We start from the raw sequence: 20676 nt of genomic DNA, 5'->3' as shown, positions 1-20676 counted from the left end.
ATGCCCTAGAGATATGAACGATATACCATTGTACGCAGAATGAATCACAGTTTCAGATGATATATAATTTATGCATATTCTGCGTACATATGGAGGGAGAAAGGGGGGAAATCGCCTGAAAAATATATTTTTTAAAAAACTGGGGTTTCCCCCCGCACCTCCCCCCCCCCCGAAAAAAAGGATATCAAAATGTCAAAATGCAAAATTTATGCAAATTCGGCGTATATATGGAGGGGGAAGGGAGGGAACCCCACCAAAGTAATTTTAAAAAAATATAGGAAGAAGAGTACAAATAAGAAGGTTTCTTTGTATTTACCTTTGCTGCTCTAGCTCCCAGGCTTAGTCTGGAGCCATGATGCATTACTTCTGGTGGTACTCCATAAAACATGGCTCCAGACACAGGAGCACCTTGAAGGTAACGCAGCGGCATCTACTTGACCGTGAAGTTCGTGGCCCACACAGCACACATCTCCGTTGTTCCCGTGTCATGGTAGGGAAGAGACAGAAGCCACTAACCTTGTAGCGCCTGTTGGTGGATGGAGACGAACTTGATGATGGACCAAGTTGTGCCGCACCTTGGGGAGCTGGGGTTCGAGTGCCTTGTCCACCACTTGTCCCCAAAAGACTTATAGCCAACTTCTCACGGAACTCACAGTGCCTCACATTCTGATGAAATGTCTTGAAGAGCAGGTAGGCATTGAGGATACATTGGTCGAGTAGGTGGAAGAAGAGCTTGACAGTCCACTTCATGGTCTTTCGTTGGACACTGTAGGAATTAGTCATGCGGTCAGTCTTGTCAACGTAACCCATGTGGCTATTGTATTCGCATACAATAGCCAGCTTGAGTACGTTGCCATGGTCATGCAAGAAATTTCCCTCAGCTGGTGATTGATGGATGTTCGTCAACAGGTACACCTCTCTCTTGTCTTTCCAACATATCACAGTCAAGTCATTCTTCACCCGAACACGTAGGTCACCTCTCTTCAGCTTCAAGTAAGTCTTTGAAAAGTTGGGTGGGAGGCCTTTTTGTCGGGGACTGACGGTCCCGCAGCAATATATACTTCTTGTTGCGAAATCATCAAATAGCTCTGGAGAAGAGAAGTAGTTGTCCATAAATAATTTATGACCAACTCCCTTCACCTTCTCCATCAACGCTACAACTAAACCATGCGTCGCTGATGTCGCGGCAGTCGCTCTGTTCTTGTCCTTGCCCAGATATACAGTCATGTCATAGGTGTATCCCAAAGAATCACAGAGTTTGCAGATCTTGATCCCAAACCTCTTGTGTTTCTTTGGAATATACTTTTTGAAGATGGCTTTCCCTTTGTACAAGACCATAGCTTCATCAACTGCTAAATGTTCAGTTCATTGATATTGTCAAAGACAAACCTCATCTTCCACAGCCTGTCATAATCGGGATCTTGGGGGGAGGGGTTCTTCATGTTGTCCTCAAAGTGTAGGAATCTGAGCAAGTGATAAAAGTGGTTACGTGAAATCTGTTGTCTGTAAAACTGTGTGTGAAGGTGGGGTTTTCTGGACCAGTAGTATCGCCAATGTAATCTGCGGTCATGTCCCATCAGTATTGTCAAACCAACAAAAGTCTTCATTTCATCAATGGTCATGTCACATTCGGGCTTTATCGTTGGGTGCTTTGTGATACATTGGTGGTAGTACCTGTTGGTCTCAGTCACCAGATGCTGGAAGATTTCTTTGGAGAAAGTCAAGGAAAAAAGTCCAAGGAAGAGGATGCATCGTCAATGTGTCGAACCTTCAGTCCAGTCTGTCCTAGGAAAGGTTGGGGGTTGGGAGCAGTTCTACCAGTTCAGGAAGAGGGTTGCCAGTAGGATGGAGCAGGAGGAGGGGAAGGGGAACGTCTTTGTGACATATCATCAGAATCAGATTCTGATGATATATCAGAGGGAATGTCAAGCTCTTCTTCATCCCACTCAGAGTCTGTAACCAAATCCTCCATCATCTCAGATTTCATCAGAACGGAGATCACCGGGGGCAGCCATGGTCGACTATAAGCCTTTTGGGGACACAGCAGGCACAAACAACACTAGCACACTTTGCACACCACAAGAAAAACACGTAGATGACAAAAAAGTCCATGGAAGTCTGTCACTTCACTCAAAAAATATCCTCGCACTTGGGCACAAAATGACACACACCTACGCACAACTTGCATGGACGAAGAGCTAGAACGCAGTGAAAAATGAGTGCCGTTTCTTGCAGCTGCTTGAAATTCTATTTTTAGACAATGCAGGGTAACCTGTGTTGCAACTTGTGGAACACTTGTGCTCAAAAACAAAGGTTTCATTCAGCAAGCCTCGAAATTCCATTCTCACAACGCAGATTCAACAACCAGTCTTCCCCCACCCCCACCCCCTGCTTGCGCCCGCACGGAAAACTTTCATTTTGACATCGGATACTGATAAACAAGCTTCCTTCGAATGCAGTTACTAGGCGGGAGCGAAAAGCATTGGTTTAGAACAACAAAGCCGATCTTTCTTTGTCAGCAAAAATTTTCCCTTGAAAAGAGATGCAAAAGAGAAGTCCCTTTTCCCACCTTTTGCCCTCCATTTTCATGAAGAAAAAAAAGTGCAAGAAACATTTCTGTTAAATACATGTGTTAGGAACAATATATTAAAAAAATCGAAATTCTAGCCAAAAATAGAAAAGTTATAACGTAAAAACTACGACCTTGACACAGCGTCTCGATCGAGATGCTTGGGACCACGAGGGTTACATTTGGGTATCTCGACCAAGATGCTTGGGACCCAAACAGTTAATGTTCTTTTAACTCTTAACCACATTTAATGTTTTAATACCTGACTATCCCAGAGAAAGGAATCAAAAACTGTTTTGAAACACTAGAAAAATAAGGACACAACTACATATAAGTACACCCTTCTTCACATTTTTAGTCTTTTCTCATGTCGGTCTTGAGGGCTAGCAAAAAAAAAAAAAAAATGGCCTGAATATCTAAAAGATGATATAGTATAGCTCCACACAGAATGAATCCAATGGAGTTTGAGGAAATGGATAGTGGCAAGTGGAGAGGACAGAAGCTTATAAATAATTTATCTTAAAATAATAACAGATGTGGCAAAGTCCACATTTAACAGAGGACATGCTGAGGCATCTGAATGTTAGTTAAATGCAAAGTTCTATTGCAATAAACACAAAAAAGTGATTATCTTCAAACAACCAAAGGAAATTTGTTGCAAACTGACATGTGTATAAGAATAAAGTTTGGCACTCAATCCTGGTATGTACACCTGTGTTAAACTAGTCATTCTGCAAGCACATATTAGAAACAAGCAAATGTAGCAGGATTGAGTGTCAAAATAGATTCTCAACTCTTTAAGAATTATTCTTCATCCTTTCTATAGTCCCTTTCAATAGCTGAGCACATATGTGGACGTCATATTTTACTTGTAATTTTTCATGAGGATTTTTAACCACTATGACAATGTATATGGATCAGTGGAGGTCCCTCCATGGAACAGAGGAAACAGGCTGTTCCCTTCTACTTATCGCCCTTTCTAGCTATTTAAATTATCTATATTAACATAATAAGAACACTTCTTTTCCCCTAAAATCAATGTTTCCAAAAGTAACTGAAGAAAATCTTTCACTGTGGCTGCACGTTTGTTTACTTCACCTACCCTCATCGCATAGACAGCCTATTGTGTATTGTTCCCACCCTCTACTGCCTGACACCGAGTATTTCCAACCAAGTGCGAAGGTAAACGATTCCCAAGGTCCCACGGAAGCTGATTGTCCGACCTGTTCCCTCCGAGACATATAGCAGATTTGTTTTTCCTAGAGTTTTTGTTATGTGCTGAAGTTTAATTGTGTCATAGTGATACTTTTGGGTGTAGTAAGTCTATAATTTCCTAATCTTGTTAAGAACTAGCGCCCGACATTTATAACGAACTGGAAAAAATCATCTACAGTCTAAGCGTCTGCTAAATGCCTTGTTACCTTGGCAAAATGCTGCAAAAAGAGCTTCCGAGGGAACAGCTCCAGTCCACCTGTTCCACCAGCCACAAGACCAAAGTCTCAGTGCATGTAGGGGCAGGACAAGAAAGTGAATGTTGCGAGTGTTGTGTGATCGAAGGGCTGAAGATCAAAGCTTTTAGTTCATTGAACTTTGGAGAAAATACAGCACACCAACACCTAATATAATTGAATTAAAAACTAAAACGAAATCGTACACAAGGCATTTTGAAAAACGAGTTACTACAACTCTGTAAAATGAATTTTGCTTGATCTATTGTATTATATTAAGAGTTAGGACACCCATGGGGGGAGGGGGAGCAACTGCAGGTGACCTGTTCCCCTGCCTGATTTATCACCGCATGCCACTGATGTGGATCCATTTACCATATGTGTCTGAGAGACATTTTGTAAATGACATATTCACAGAAATATATGATATTTTTTAAAATAACCATTATATGTATCAAATTATTACTTCTTTGCTTAGGTAATCCCAGCAATTTTTACCTAAAAGATAAAGTTTTGTAGTAATACACTAAATTTCTTAAATATTCAAATATTTTATTTTCAGAATCTTAAATAGAGCTGAGCTGATACCATATCCTTACAATTTTTTCACCAATACCATTGCTTTGAGTGGCTAGATGTGCAGCCAAGAGTAACATTTGTCCTTTTCAAGGGTTTGTTCACTCTTACTTGCGACAGTTTGGAAGGCCAACACAAGAAATTCCATGTAGATTTTCAGAGAAATGCTGGATAAACCCTCACCCTCCTGCGAAACGAGTAATTGATAAGATCAAAGGCATGAGTAAAGAGAATGCTTCTCAAAGGCATGTAAGTGCTTCTACCCAAACTTCACAAAGGCATGTAACTGCCTGGTAAAGGCTACATGAAAATAAAAAACAACAACATACATTTTCAACTCTTACTTGCAAAACTCATGGGGTAAGTAAGGTGGACATTTTTAAAACCAGCATTACTATCATACTGGACTCATTCCAGGCCAGGCAATTGTGGAGTTCTTTGGAAAAGAAGAATGAAAGTTGCTATGGAATTGGTTTTGTTTTATCTGCATTCGAATGGGGATGGGAGGTTGTGGATTCAGCAATATCTTCTTGTTCCCTTCCCTTCTGTGTCTTTTATGTGACTGCTAGTATCAGTTGATACTGACGCTGCAGTGACTTGTTTCAATTGCAAATGACAGAGAATAAAGGACAGCATGGTATAAACAGAGTTGGCCAGATGAGGATTATTTTAACTGTATTTGTATATATTTCTACATTGCTTTTCTCCCTCTCCAGACGAACCCAAACAACAAGAATAAATAGTGTTTACAGAAAATTGAAGAAGAGAGACAATCCATCAATTTTTCAGTATAACTGCAACACTTTAAAAAGTTTTGCATCATCTGTGTCCAGAAAGAAGTTCACATAAAATAAATTACCAAATGTCACAAGACATATTAAAGTGTTACAAGGCTACATAAGAATAATCTGGGTTGTTACTTAATGTCATCAAATGAATGTGATGTGATGTGATGAATTAGTATGACTCAGTCCTTTGTTATTTTAAACTAGTAGAATTATAGAATTATTGGCATCTGCATAGATAGGAATCAATCAGGGTATCGGCTCAGCCCTAATCATAACCTTCAAAAAATGATGCCTAAATGGAGGGTTAGGCATCATTTTTGTAACATACATAGGCACGTGGTGTACAACTGTCCCCAAACTCTTTAACTATCTTTAAGGTATGAGATACACTGTGAATTATACTGAGCATGCATGCAAAATGTTATTTTTTTGTCATGCTTCTAATATCAGCTGCAATTTTCTGCTGCTCTTTCAAAATGACATAATATTATAAAGTTAATGCCAGTTACATGCTTCGTGTACAGTTGTCCCCCATCCACCAAAATATGTAACAACCAAAGGAGTATCATGTTCACTTTCTGCCTCGTGGTCACTTTCATGTTCACTTTTGGCACTAATACATAGCTATCTGCCCTCCCTTTCCTCACTAACCCACTTCCGTATAACATTGGAATCTGCGCTGTCTTTCAAAGCATTTGTATTTTTCTTGTTACATATTTAGGCAGGTGGGGGACAACTAAGGTAAAGTGCCTGAAATCTGTCCCCTGCTCTAAATTCGTCCCCCTCTTTAACTTCCATGGAAAGTGCTGCCATTTTGCGAGAGCAACAGGAAAATCTTCAGAACCATTCGGTTGCGTACTGGCAGTGACATAGTTGCTTTTTTCTGTTCATTCATGCTTTAAGTTTTCAAAAATAGTTTGTCTGAAAGCTTGCTACAGTGTGAAATCAACTTGAAACAGTTATATTGACGCCTCACGGTAAGTTTTCATAATTTAGTGATTGATAATTATAGATTAGTACTTGAATATTTCGTTCCAGTTGTCACAGCCATGTAGCTGTAGTCGTTTGGTCAGGAGCAGTCACTATTGTTGTTATAACTGGAGTTCTAAATCCGTCCCCTTTGAGATTCTCAAATCCGTCCCGGGGACGAATTTAGGACCCAGATTATGTATCTATCTTTTATTTTCTTCCTGACCACTTAGACTAGTTTTAATTGATGTATGATCACTTGTCGACCTCTTTTTATAGTGTGTTTAACACTTCTATGCCTTATTTTTTAAAATAAAATTAATGCTAATTAATAAAAAGTATATATTAAACTTAAGGTTCTATGAAGAAGGTGGTGCCAGCGGGGGGTCCGAGGGGGCACGTGCCTTCCCCCTCACTCAACAGACAAGCTACAGCAATATATTATTGTTACAAGAACAATAGCCATACATTTTCTGAAATTACAATTATTTTCGTCATATTTGTTCACAAATTTCAAAATTACAATACCTTTAGAGCTCGGGTTTACACTTCAGTTTCCTCAGGGTAAAAAGTATGTACGATTTATTGACTTTACTGCAGAAACGACAATTTTCTTTAGTTAATATACAGTTGCAAAATTTATGTATTTTCCTACTTTTGTGTTGCTTTTCTGTAACTTTAGCTAATAATGACAATGATGATGAATCGTTTACTTAGTAATTATTTTATCTACAGTCGCTTTCTGTCACTCTTGGCTAATTGTGAGAATGAGGAAGAATGATGAATGATGATGATGAACAGTGTGGGGGAATGGAGGAACAGGACGATCTCATCCTTCCAACTAGGAGTATTTGCTAGTTTTTGTTTGAGTTCACTTTATGCACAGATAAGCTAATAGAGACTGGATCCGAACCACTATGTGCCACCACCGGGTATTGAATCTGGGGCCCTTTGATTGCAAGGTGATTTCAACTGTTTCTACAGGAAAGCATTCCCAACAGGAATACTTACATAAAGCATCGCTCCACCTGTCTCACTTATACCATCAGCTATCCCCAAGGTTCGAGCAAAAATCCTTCCCTCCCAACTAACATTCTGTTTAAGAGCTAAAAAGATCAAATTTATAAATATCGCATTGTAATGTTATTTTCCATTTGCACAACACGTTATATTTAATTTCGATACATATGATAAATTCCAATTAATTTTTACACAGTAGTCAGTCACAGAAATATTTTGATATGACTTAATGAGAACAGGCACATGTGTAACACCTCGTTTCATTAATCTTCCACTCGGGCAGAAGGAATATTTAATAAGAAAAATGATCAACAAAGCACAGATTACCCTCCAACCATTGCTCCCTCTTCCATTATTTCATTATTTAAATCTGCACTGATAGTAAAACTGCCCCACACGTTCTCTCCCCATAGGCATATTAAAAATTACTCTCGAAGAGCAGATGACAAAATAGCCAGGGACCATTGACGTAAGTTATCCATATGGCGGATCATGTTTTGAGTGACCCACTGGCCTGGCAACTTTGGATGTCTTGTTTTTTACCTTAAATTGAATGGACAGAAATACGAGAATGGAAGGTCATGTTTCTATGGTGTAGTTTATAAAAGTGTTGCTCATAAACTTTTAGTGAAAATTTCAGATATTTGATTTGATTTGCTGTATTTTACTTCACTTTTTGTGCCACTTTTCACTAATTTGCGAAGATGGTGATGAGTGATATGATGAAATTGATGAACGGACATTCACAAACATCCATGCCCAGGCCGGGTTTCCAACCCACAAACGTTAGTTATTGAAGAATTATTTTATCTTAATGATGATATCAAAAAAATATAAAATTTGAATTGATATGCCACTTACATACGTACATTATTCTCTAACACTATAGTGAAGATAAGTAACTGAAGTAACACTGCTATCAAAATTATCGAATGACGGGAATCATGATAATGAATAACAGAATCTATTTTCCACATACTAAACTATCATACTAGGGGCTCCTTTTGAATGTTCAACTGGTTGTTTGAAGTTCTTTATGCAGAAGTAGCGCAAAAGTAGCGAAGTAGCGAGTAGCGAACAAGAGTAGCGTAGCGAGCTACTTCTTGGAAAATGTAGCTGTAGCTGAAGCAAAGCTACATTTTGGAAGAGTAGCTGAAGCAAAGCTACATTTTGGAAGAGTAGCTGTAGCTGGAGCGAAGGTACTTTTAAAATGTAGCGTTCCGATCACTGGTAATACACAAGAGTTAGATATCCCCCCAAATGTAATGCCCACCTCCTAACTAAAATTACCGTCATAATCTAAGACTTAACACTGATATTTAAGAGTTGGATATTGTCCCCCAACCTTTAATTCTCAATCCTCCACTACAATTCACATGTCAATTTAAGACCTAATATGTAAGAGTTGGATATTGCCCCCCCCCCCCCCCCTTGACAATACATGTTACAATTCCCTTGGCAGTGGATTTCTATAACTAATTGATTACGTAATTTAACTTATGTCCAATGCGGTACTGTTCACTGAAATTTCCATCACAAAATCTCCCCCTCCCTTCAAAAAAAAAGTTGGGTGGCCACAAACCCACATGTGGATAGCCCTGCCCCAAATACTTCCTATAATACAGGATGGGCGGAAAGTAACTCCCTATTTTTATTATTTTTTTCCTCCTAAGATATTGAAGGTAGAAACTTACTTTTTTTGTACACACATAGTTTATTGTATACCATTATCTTCCTTCAAGTTACAACTCAATGTGTGCTCCAGTATTTTCTAAACACTGTCTTAAACGAACAGGTACGTTTGCTATGACCGTCCACAAGAACTCAGCAGGAACACCATTTATGACCTCACGGAGCTTATTCTCAAGTTCACCAAGAGTTTGAGGTTTGCTGCTATACACTTCTTCCTTAGCCCACCTCTATAAAAAAAATCACATGGGGTGAGGTCTGGATTTCGCGCTGGCCATTCTGTGGGACCTCGGCAACCTATCCAGCATCCTGCGAAGTGCTCATGAAGCCATTGTCTAACAGTCAAGGCATAATGGGAGGGGGAGCTCCATCTTGCATAAATAACAGTTCATGTGCCTCATCCCATTCAGAAATTGTAGGCCATACAAAATTATCTAACATTTCCAGGTATCTTTCAGCATTCATGGTGTCTCTCAACAGATAGGGTCCAATAATGTGAGAAGAAGTTAATCCACACCACACTGTCACTTTCGGCTTGCCCTGCATTTTTTCAATTGTCTCTTTGGAATCAATTTCTGACCAATGATGGCTATTATGATGATTAACGAATTATCAAATCTTGATGCAATTTTGGCTCTCTCTCTTCAATGCTTAATCGGACTGCCATCTCTATCTTCAAGGGCACTTCAAAGGAACTTCAAAGGCTTCAGAGGATGTGGAAAAAATATGCAACAAATGGCATACTTTAGTCTATAAAACAAGTTAACTTTCATTGAAATATGTACATAACTTCAATAGAAATACAAAATTTAAAATAGGGAGTTACTTTCCGCCCACCCTGTAGAATAAATATGGTGTGCCTAAGGTGGCACATTTTAGAAAAATATATAAATGTTGAATCCCTCCCTAAAAAAAAATCATGATGCATGTGACATAATCCCCCCATGTGGGCACCCCTGCAGTTGAATGTGAGTTATAATTATTATTAATTCATTTCTATTAGCACAAATTTAATATGATGGTACACCCACAACATTGTGGAACAAGATAGCATTATCACACAAAAAGAAATATACTGCTACTGGAGAAAAATTATTCAACGGATTGAAGTATCAGTTGCATAATCATAGATTGTTTATGCAAATTGCATGTATATTAATGAGTATGTCTTTTTTAAGTGTCCTCATGATGAAATATTTCAGTGTAGACATATACCCACACAATTCTTCATCCATACATACAAAGTGATCAAGTACAGGAAACATGTTGCCAAGAGATTGGAATGTTCCTGCAGGACCTCTCCTGTTAGTTCCACAGGATCAAAAATGCCTACCTTCAACAACTCTCACTATCTGACAAAACAATTACATGATTTCCAGAGATTTGAACTGGTTCATTCACGTAAGTGTTACCAATCATCATAAAACCTATGCAGGTAAGTCAGCCTCATTCTCATTTTTGCAAATATTTACAAGCTGATCTTGGTTAATGTGAGAAAGAAAAATCATCTTCAAAAACGGAAGTAGATATTTACTAGTAAGGAAGTGCTGAGCAAAGTAAGCAAATTTCTCACTGAGCTATGAATTAACATTGGAGTGTCAATTTTTGTTTTCAATGGAAAGGCACCATCCTCCAACTGCCTTCACTTTCACAATTAGGTGGGCGTTAGAGTAGGTCGGGCTGGATAACCAGGAAAAAAATACCTCAAATTCTCTCCAAGTATAGAAATTAGCTTCAGTAGCTTTTTTATTTACTGAATCACTGAGAAGTCCTAATGTAAATTTCAAAACTTTTCCACTGCCATCAAAACAAAAAAGTCATAAATGACTTCAAGATATGATGTTTTTCTATTAAATTGGAATATGCTGTCAAATAGGGTGTATAAAACACTTGTAATTAGTTTTAACAGGCTCAATTTAATGCACACCACTTCTGTACTGTATTTCATCATTATTGTTATCCATGTAATTTTATGGATGTGAATATGCAGACATTTATGGTCTAGATTACTCAGTTTTTTCTAGCCCTTCCATGTGACTTATGGGGCCTCCCCAATGGTGCAGTGGAAGAGTCATCGCCTTGTAATCAAGGGGTCCCGGGTTCGATACCCGGTGGAGGCACATAGTGGTTCGGATCCCACTTTAAACTGTAGGTCCAGTCCCGATTAGCCTTACTGTGCATAAAGAGGACTTAAAACACCAACTTAATCAATATAACTTAATGTGACTTAGGGCACAAAAACCTGTCTGAACCTGAACAGGGCTAGCCAATGTGATCCTGGTCACCTGGCAAAAAGGAAAATTGGAAGTTTTCTCCCTTTTACCAATCTCTCTTCCTCCCTTGGACAACAGTAACATACAGGACTATACAGGGTTGTCTCCAATGTCTTGAAACAAATTTCAGTGGCCCATAATGGAGGGCAATCTATCAATGATTATCACATTGGGATTTATATATGTGGAGGCCCAGAGCTAACAACATCCTGTCGCCCCCCTATAGTGGGGGCGATTAGAGTGGGCAGGCAGTTGACCCACCCCCACTTCTTGCCCCCCCCCCCATTATTGCCTCTTAATGCTAAGCCTTGTCTACCAAGAAAAGGTAAACTGTCCTTGCCCTCAGTTTAAGCACCCAATTGCCCCCTATATACAATTTCAGTAGCACATTTTTAATATTCTTACCACATTTCAAATACTTGTTTTCCTTTCAATTTGTGACCTTTCCAAAATAATATTTCCCAGTGAAGGGCCAAGGCTATACTCCCTCCCCTTTAAATCCAGATCTATTGATTATACTGTATTTGATAACCCTACATCGTTTTCCAGTGTATACATATCCATATGCTTCCATTTCTTCTTGTATGCTTTCCATGATCCATTTACAGTCTGAAAATATATGTTTGCGAACAAGCATTATGATGAAAATAATTGTAATTTCAGAAACATTATCGTTCTTGTAAAAATAATTTCTTGCCGGTGTGATCCTATACACTTGCAATGATCAATGTTGTTAACGTACTGAGCCATTGATTGCTGGCACTATTGCTTTGTCAGATTAGTAGAAAATGGATTGCTCGTTTTTGCACTGTAAGTTGTGTTTTACACAGTAATTATCGATATTTTGCTGTCTGTTATGCCATCGATATCCACAGGATTTGTTCCAGGGGCGGAGGAAACTGGGCATTTTTTCCTAGCGGTGTAACAAATGAGGCATGATTCTCCACAAAATAGTGATAAAGATAAAGGAAATGGCTATTAGCCAGAATATATTCATATATGCCAGTTAGTTATCTGGATATTAGAATTATTCAGATGCTAATGAAATAAAATTACGCAGATATCTATAATCTGCATTATAAATATATTTATAATCTAGATTATCTGTATTTGCATGTAATGGACTTTGTCTTTTTGAGTCTCTTGCAAAAGTAAGCAATACTGTCGTTTATTTTTAACGCCATTGCCACTTTCAAAAATTACCTTAAAATGCTGAGAAAAATGTAGCTGTAGTGAAATTTTCGCTACAACTACAGGAATTTTGTAAATTCGCTACAGCTACAACTACAATTTAAAAAATGTAGTGCTGCTACAGCTACGGCTACAAATTTTGTAGCTAGCTCCAGTAGCGATGCTACAAGTAGCATGCTACTTCCGACCACTGACATTAGCTAATATTGGAAAACAAGCACACAAACTGTTTTTGGGAGAAAGAAAGTGCATCATAAATGCATTCCAAATGTACACATGGCATGTAAAATTTTCATGTACAATATTTTCTTTTCACATATGCAACATGGAGCGATGTAAAACAAGAAAATACATATGCAACATTTTAACACTAAATTGTGTATGTATTCAAAGTTTCTTTAATGCATATTTAAATACATTACATAATCAATTCATCAATCTCATAACAAACCAACGTTGATAGCAATGTTGGCATGGGCCGCCATGGCATTCTCTGTTTTAAAACTTTTTTCATTTAGATCATTCGGCTCCCAGGGCCGACTCCCGCTACCCCCTAGCTACGGCATTGAACTTGATGAGACTGTATAATATATTATAATACATTTCTACTTTCATAAAATTTGATATCAAGGGGTTGCAATTGCCCCTCAGTTTCCACTCTGCAGGTGCCCATGGCAGTCAGGAAGGAAAACACAAGAAAAATATGAAAACTAATTCCATCTTGAGTATCCTTTAGCCCTGCTACTCTTAAATTCTGCTAGCCTGGTTTTTCTTGTACTTTAATGTTTGCCCCCCCCCCCCCACTTGCCCACCCCTGCTAGACTTCATTTCCATCCAAGGTTAATGAGCAATGTCCGCTGACCTCCTGTGGTTACGCCACTGCATGCCTGGTTAAGACACCATGCAATGAAAAACAATTAGTTTTGGATGAGGAGTTTTTTGTTTGCCCGATTATTCATTTAAATAAATGAAGCTGTAATATTGTGTGCATTTCCTGGCAATATAAAAACTGCTTACACTGAAATAGCTAAGTATATAAATTCTTCTAGGAGCTCCTCCTAGGAGTCCTAAGACTTCGTAGAATTTAGAGCTACATAAGTAGGCAACACTGGCTGCAGCTGTCCACGTGGTGAAGAAACACCTGGAGCAACATGCTGACAGAGGGCTGTTTCCTTCCAGAAGGTTTTGCAGGTGCCCGGGTCTTGTTGAACACCCAGTTACCTTGTAAGCACAGAGCACCTTGAAGATGAGGAACCTTTGTAAAGATGCAAGTTGACTCGTTGCCATGGGTCGGGAAGCAGGTAAACCTGTTCTCACAGGGCAAAAAGCATGGGTAGGCAAAAGCCCGACTTTACAGTGCTTTGCAGGGGGTGGAGAGATTAATGGACACACACTGTTAAGGGAAGGGTAATTCATTCTGAGTTGGCAGCACTGAACAATAATGCACTGCGATGAGAATTTGTTATCACCATGTTTGCCCATTGCATGTGGTGCCTGAATCAGTGCAGTACGAACTTTCATGTGCAATGGTTTCAAGTAAAAGCTATAAAATGGGAGACCTATCAGATTTCCAGAGGGAAGATTGTTGAAGCGCATTTAGCAGGTGCATCAGTAATGAAGACTGCCACTCTATTTGGTGTAGCAAGAAGGACAGTGTCGAAGGTTATGGTCACATACATAAATCGTGGCAAGACATCATCAGTGAAGAGAAATAGTGGATGAAAGCAAACCCTAGGTGACAGAGATCGTCAAGCAACAGAAAAAGTGACAGCAGAACCCAATGAACATTTGGCAGATCCTGTTTCCACAAAAACAGTCCAATGGGACCTTCATAAACTCAACATTAGGGGTAGGGCTGCCATTCTTAAACCTCTGATTACCATCACCAGTGACAGTGCACGATAAAGTGGTGCCATAAGTACAAAACATGGACCTGTGGTGAATGTAAAAAGATAATTTGGTCAGATGAATCATCTATCTCATTGTTTCAGACAACGGGCCATGTGTATGTGTGCGGAATGCCTCAAGAGGTGTACTTTCTGGACTGCCTGATGCTACTGTCAGACATGGAGGCAGATCTGTCATAGTTTGGGTGGCGATCTCCTGGTATTCTATTGACCCCATCATTCCTCTGCAAGGTAAAATTACGGCCAGTAACTGTGGACATTTTTGGCTACCAGGAGCATCCTATGGCACAGCTGTTGTTTCCCAAGAAGGATGCAATCTTTCAAGATGATAGTGTGCCTATTCACACTGCCAGAGCTGTTCAGTCTTGGTTTACGGAACATGAAGATGAACTTCAACACCTTTCCTGGCCAGCACGATCACCGAACCTCAACATTATTGAACCACTGTGGTTGATTTTAGAGGATCGAGTATGATGCAGATTTCCTCCACCTTCATCGATTTGTCTCAGCCAGGCAAGAACCTAATCAAGCCAAAGAAGGCAATAGAAATAAATCATAAATTATTCCTGAAAAATACTAAACCAAAATAAATTATATCCCCCAGAATAAAAAAAATAAAAGATAGCAAAATTAAAGCCAACTCTGCAGCAACTGCATGATGTGCTTCTGGAAGAATGGTACAATATTCCACTGGAGACTATTCAGAGCTTGTACGATTCAATTCCATGATGAATCCAAGCTGTCCTAAAGGCGGTCCCACACCATATTGAGAGGGTACTGTAGAACTTTTTCAAGTGCTTCCATTAATCTGTCCACCCCCTGTGTGTCACTCAGAAGTGCAGCAGAACTACGCAGCCGCGTTTAGAACAAAGACAAAGAAAGAATGTTCAGCACACGTATAGTTCATAGTGTATTTCATACTTTAAAGACAGTTAAAGGGTTGGGTGACAGGAGTTACCCACATGCCTAAGTATGTTACAGAAAATGTCATGGCCAACACTGGGTTAAAATATACATTGGAACTGGTGCCACTCAAAAGCAAACAAAAAGCTATAAAGTGCATAATGTTATGGGGTTCTACCTGGGACCTCAAAAATGTTCTTACCCACTTTGTTGCTCTCACAAAATCACATTTTGTTTGGTATCATTGGTTTGTCATTTTGTAATTTGCAAAACTTCCACATAGGGATGGGTTGATATTAATAAAGTACCGATATAAAATTTAGATACCGATAAACGATATTCTACCAATCCAATATAAAATTCCAAATGGTTCACTGACCGACCTCCTTAATAAATGTATGTTTCCAGATAAACCAAACATTTGCAATGGAAAAGAAGCAGCATATTTAGATATTTACTTTTAAAAAACATGTGGCATAGATATTGTGTGTTTATATCCATAAAAATTATAACAAAATGGCACAATATTGCAATAAATTTAAAGATCTTTATAGCTATATCGGATTGGTAAAATAATTGGTAATTTTACCGATAAACTGATACACCTATATGCCTATATCAGCCGATACCGATAAAGTACAGATTAATCTGTTCCATCCTGAGTTTCACATCATCTAGATGACATTTTAGGAAAGTATACCCCTTTTAGACACTGTTTGAATTGATGAAATGTACAGGGCAGGAAACTTCAGAACTTTCTCTCTTCACATGTTGATACATTGTAAAGGTGTGAGCTAATAGAAGTTCAATTTTGAAAAAAAAAAAATTAAAAAATGAGGACTCTCGTCATAACCAATGATCCAAATCATTAGTGTCTTTTGAGCTGATGATACAATGTTGCTGTGGCAGCAACACATTCCCCACACTTTTCCCTATGGGCAGAGGTTGCATGTTCTGGTCACTAGGAGGCAGTGGTGAGTGCAAGAGATGCTCTGCTCAGATGCATGCTGAATACTGTCCTCAACTACAACTTATATGTAATGAGCAGATTTCTTTTGTGTAAATAGGTTTCCTGTGAAAGAAATGCTTTACAATGTTATGAGGGGTTGTGAGAAGCACAAACTGTTAATGCTTTGACCTATTCAGCAGCTAGAAGGTGGGTGTTGGCATTTAAAAAGAGCAGTGTAAATGTTGCTTAGAACACCGGTACAAGGTGACATGTTGAGGTTAGTGATGAAAGAGTAGGGTAGTAGTGCAAAAATTGTTGATCACTGACCATTGGTGGAAGTTCAGGAGTTAGCTCATTGTCCACAGGGTGGATAGGATCTCGGAATGAGGAAAATCGTCAGCAAGTGAGTACCTCACAATCTGTTGGAAGTTTAAGAATGGCACCAATTTGCTGTGGCAGAGATGATTTTTAATTTTTATCATGTGGAAGGGAACACTTCCTTGTAATGTATTATCACAGTGTATGAAACATGAGGGAACATCCATGAGCCTGAACTGAAATGTCACTTGGGTTACGGACAACATCCCAGATCTCCTTGACAGAAAAAATTCAGAGAATCTCTCAGTAATGTGTTCATTATATGTGCCTATAACTGGTAGAGAGCATTTTCACACATAATGTGCCAAAGAGGACAAAAGTTAATGCACGGTAGTACATTACATATCTACAAAACCACTCACAATCTGCACTTCAGTGCAAGGGAACACAGCTTCTGCAAAAACAACCAAATTTGTTACATGACAGTGATCATAGCAATACAGCTACTGTCATAAATATGCTTGTAATTGAGTTGCACGAGTTGCTATTCTCACTACTTAGTATGAAAGAATCTTCATACTTATTTTTAGTTCCAAGACAATCATGTTTATAGTAAAGCTCTAGCATGCTATTAGTACAATTATAGCTCCTCCCCCTTCCTTTTCAACCAAACACTGTGTTACCAGTCCTTTGTTTCCTTTTAAGATGGGCTCCACTTCTTATATTCTTTGAAAAACTCATTACTCTCGAGGATGATGCTTGAATTTTACTTCTGTTGGATTTGCAATAGTTATTGAGGAAGTCCAGGCTATTTGTTCACCCATTCATCAGAAACTGCAACCAAAATCAATATGAACAGAACACAAATCCGAATTTGCTAAAAAAAAAAAGAACATCCAGAATATTGTCATTTATCGTATCCATCAATATCCTCACCAAAGTTGACAAACGTCTGTTTCCCAACTATTTTACAAGATACCTCTGCATCATGGCTCCTTGAAACACTGGTAATAAAAACCATGCTAATAATACGTGTTTCACTTAATGAGAGAAAATACAAAGCATGTCCAGAAAGTAAGTTTCGTTTGCAATTTATGCTGCAGCTGCACTGCAATTGCAAGAGTGCACATGCACACCAAGTAGTTGGACCCATTGGCAAGGCGGAGATATCAGTGTTAGAGAAGACAGAAGTGCAGACACTTCGTAGTGGGTTGCGATAATGTTCAAGAAAATCAAAACACCCGTCGCGTGTGAAGTGCATTCAGTCATATGGTTTTTGAATGCACGAAATATGTCAGCAGCTGAAATTCACCATCAAGTTGGTGAAGTGCGTGGTAAACAGATCATGAGTGCCTCAATGGTATGGAGATGGGTGTGTGAGTTTAACAAAGGATGGAACAATGTGCATGATGAGGAACGAATTGGTCCATGCTGTGGAAGAGAAGATTAAAGAGAACTGATGATTCACCCTGACAACACTGTCTGTGCATTTTCCACAAATTCTTCATGCTTCATGAAATTGTGTCGGACAGACTAAACTTCCACATATTGTGTGCCTCCTGGGTCCCACGCTCACTTACAGAAGAACACAAAAATAACCGAATGGGGAGTGCATTACTGTTTTTGACATGGTACTGTGAGGAGGATGATGACTTTTTGAATCATATCATGACTGGGGACGAGACATGGTTGTTGCACGAGACTCCAGAAACAAAACGACAGTCCATGTAGTGGAGGCACACGTCCTTGCCACAAAAGACCAAAGCCACACCGGTTCTGACCACTCGGAAGATCCTGTGCACGATATTCTGGGGCAGACAAGGTGTATTGCTTGTGGACATTTTGGAGTGTCGCGAAACCATCAATGCCAACACCTATTTTGAATTCATACGAAAATTGCATCGCACAATCCAAAACAAGTGACGTGGCATGTTGAGCCATGGTGTTGTTTTCATTCATGACAATGCTCGTCCCCATACGGCAGCAGCAAAGTAATGACTCCTTACAGACTTTGGCTGGGAAACATTTCCTCATCCCCATATATCCCAGACCTCGCCAAGTCTGATTTTCATCTATTTTTGCACCTGAAAGCTTTCCTTGCTAGTCAGAGCTTCGAGGATGATGATGCGATCAAACAAGTTGTTACCACTTGGTTATCAACAAAGGCAGCATCGTTCTTCGATATGGTGATACAAATATGGTGTCTTGTTATGATAAGTGTCTCAACAGGGAAGACAATTATGTTGAAACATAGTCCAAAGCCTGTACTTCAATGTGCAATAAAGTGTTTTGTTCAATTACATTTTGTGTTTTTTTTTATTGGCCAACGGAACTTACTTTCTGGATGACCCTTGTATGTCCATTAGTTTATGATGCAACCTCATTTTCAGAATTTGGTGTCCTGAAAGGACACAGTTTGCAGTTTTACGCTTATATATATTTCCTTGCATCTTGAAAGGACACAGTTTGCAGTTTTACGCTTATATATATTTCCTTATTTTACTTTGTTTACAAGTACTAAGATTATCTGGGAGCAGAGTAAATCACCCCCCTTCCTTTCCCCTACACACACACACACACACACACAAAACACACAGACAGAAGATAATTCAGAATGCACAATTTCACTTTGGAAATCACAATGAATTAAGATGATCCGAATAATGTTAAAATTCCATTTGTTAGCAGTGATTTTATTAGAAAACTTACAGAAGGTAATAATGTAAAAATTACATTATTTTGCCAATATATTAAAAAAATTGTTGTAACATACAAAATATATATTAGTTACCACTTTACAATTAAAAATTACAATTTTCCTAAGTTTTTGTAATACATCACATATAATGCACACAGTCTAGGCAGCACATTTTAAGAAAAGTAGGACTTAAGATTATGAACTGTTAGTAGCCACATTCAGTACTGAATTTTTCTTGGAGTTGTTCTATAATAAAGTATCATTTTAGATTTAGGAAACAAAACAAAAGCAAGAGCAAAGTTTTATGCACAAACATAAATCATGCTGCAGGATATTAAGAAAACTGAATAATTTTATAGGGATGCACACAAGCATTTGCAATGTGAGATGTACAATTGTGTGTACGTGGTATAATGTACAAATTGAAAGGAAGTATTTGGTAACTTATCTCCTGTCATGTATTTCTATAACTATAATGAAAATAGATGAAGTATCACTAAAAATCCTACATGGGATCAAAACCAGGATATATGAGTGTGAGAGTATCATAATTCTTAACATAGGAGACCTGACACATGAAGCTGTAAACTTTCTAAAGCACCCACACATGAACAATGAATTAACAGATTCAAAACTTTTGTCAGTATCATAGAGGGAATAGCTGTAGAATGAAAGTCCAACTTTTAGCATGAATTTCCCTCTTGAAATAAACATAAGGTATTAAATTAAATATACTTTTCATGTGATCTGCACATACATTGAACTCTAGCACTAAAGGAAGGAAAAACTTTGGAGTGGTGATGCAGTACTACATTCCATCTGAAGCCCATTAAGCAGTTTTTGGCCTTAGCTGAACTGTACAAGATAAAAATACTATGTCAAAATAGTACTAAAATGCCATGAACACTTTCAAACTATTAGCACTCTGAAATTTACCATTGCTCAAATGACATTAGGCCACAACAATATTTCATGAAATGTGCTGAAGGTGTGCAAGAATGAAACAAACATGTGAATTGGGAGTGAGTGTTTTCATTTACCAAACTACACAAACGTTTTAGTAGTTTTAACATAGGGTACCCCAGCCAACACCTACAATCTACATTAAGACTGCATATTTGGACTCGAAAGTGTGATTTTAAGCTTTGAATTGAGGCTCTCTTCATACTATACTAGGCTTGGGCAATTCATGTGCTCTTGTGCATGCTGGCAAGTGCTCTGTGCACTGAGAGCTTTGGGCCATCTCCCAAGGTGTGCACAACTCACCTTAAGGTCTTCTGCCTTGCTTCATCCCATCCTGCACTGCCAGTGTGTGCATATTATCAGTGCCTGCATGTAAGGGAATGACATGTGGGCTTTGTGTGGATTATTTGAAAAT

General features: G+C 38.7%; 1 protein-coding gene across 4 annotated transcripts in view; it reads right to left on the bottom strand.

The window, feature by feature from the left end:
* The window catches only part of LOC145984086 (uncharacterized), a 129974-nt gene that overhangs the window by 85683 nt on the left and 23615 nt on the right, over positions 1-20676 (bottom strand). The window contains exon 2 of one of the 4 annotated variants that reach the window (XM_083117489.1): positions 17284-17434. The exons of 2 other annotated variants lie outside the window; for them this stretch is intronic. The gene's annotated coding sequence lies outside the window, so the exon portion shown is untranslated. Of the gene's footprint in view, positions 1-316; positions 384-17283; positions 17435-20676 lie in introns of those variants that run through there. One more of the 4 variants, XM_083117490.1, reaches the window with a different exon arrangement.

This window comes from Lepisma saccharinum, chromosome 2 (genome assembly GCF_977018435.1).
Source record: "Lepisma saccharinum chromosome 2, izLepSacc3.1, whole genome shotgun sequence".
Classification (NCBI taxonomy): domain Eukaryota; kingdom Metazoa; phylum Arthropoda; class Insecta; order Zygentoma; family Lepismatidae; genus Lepisma; species Lepisma saccharinum.
This window is presented reverse-complemented; position numbering and strand designations above follow the sequence as displayed.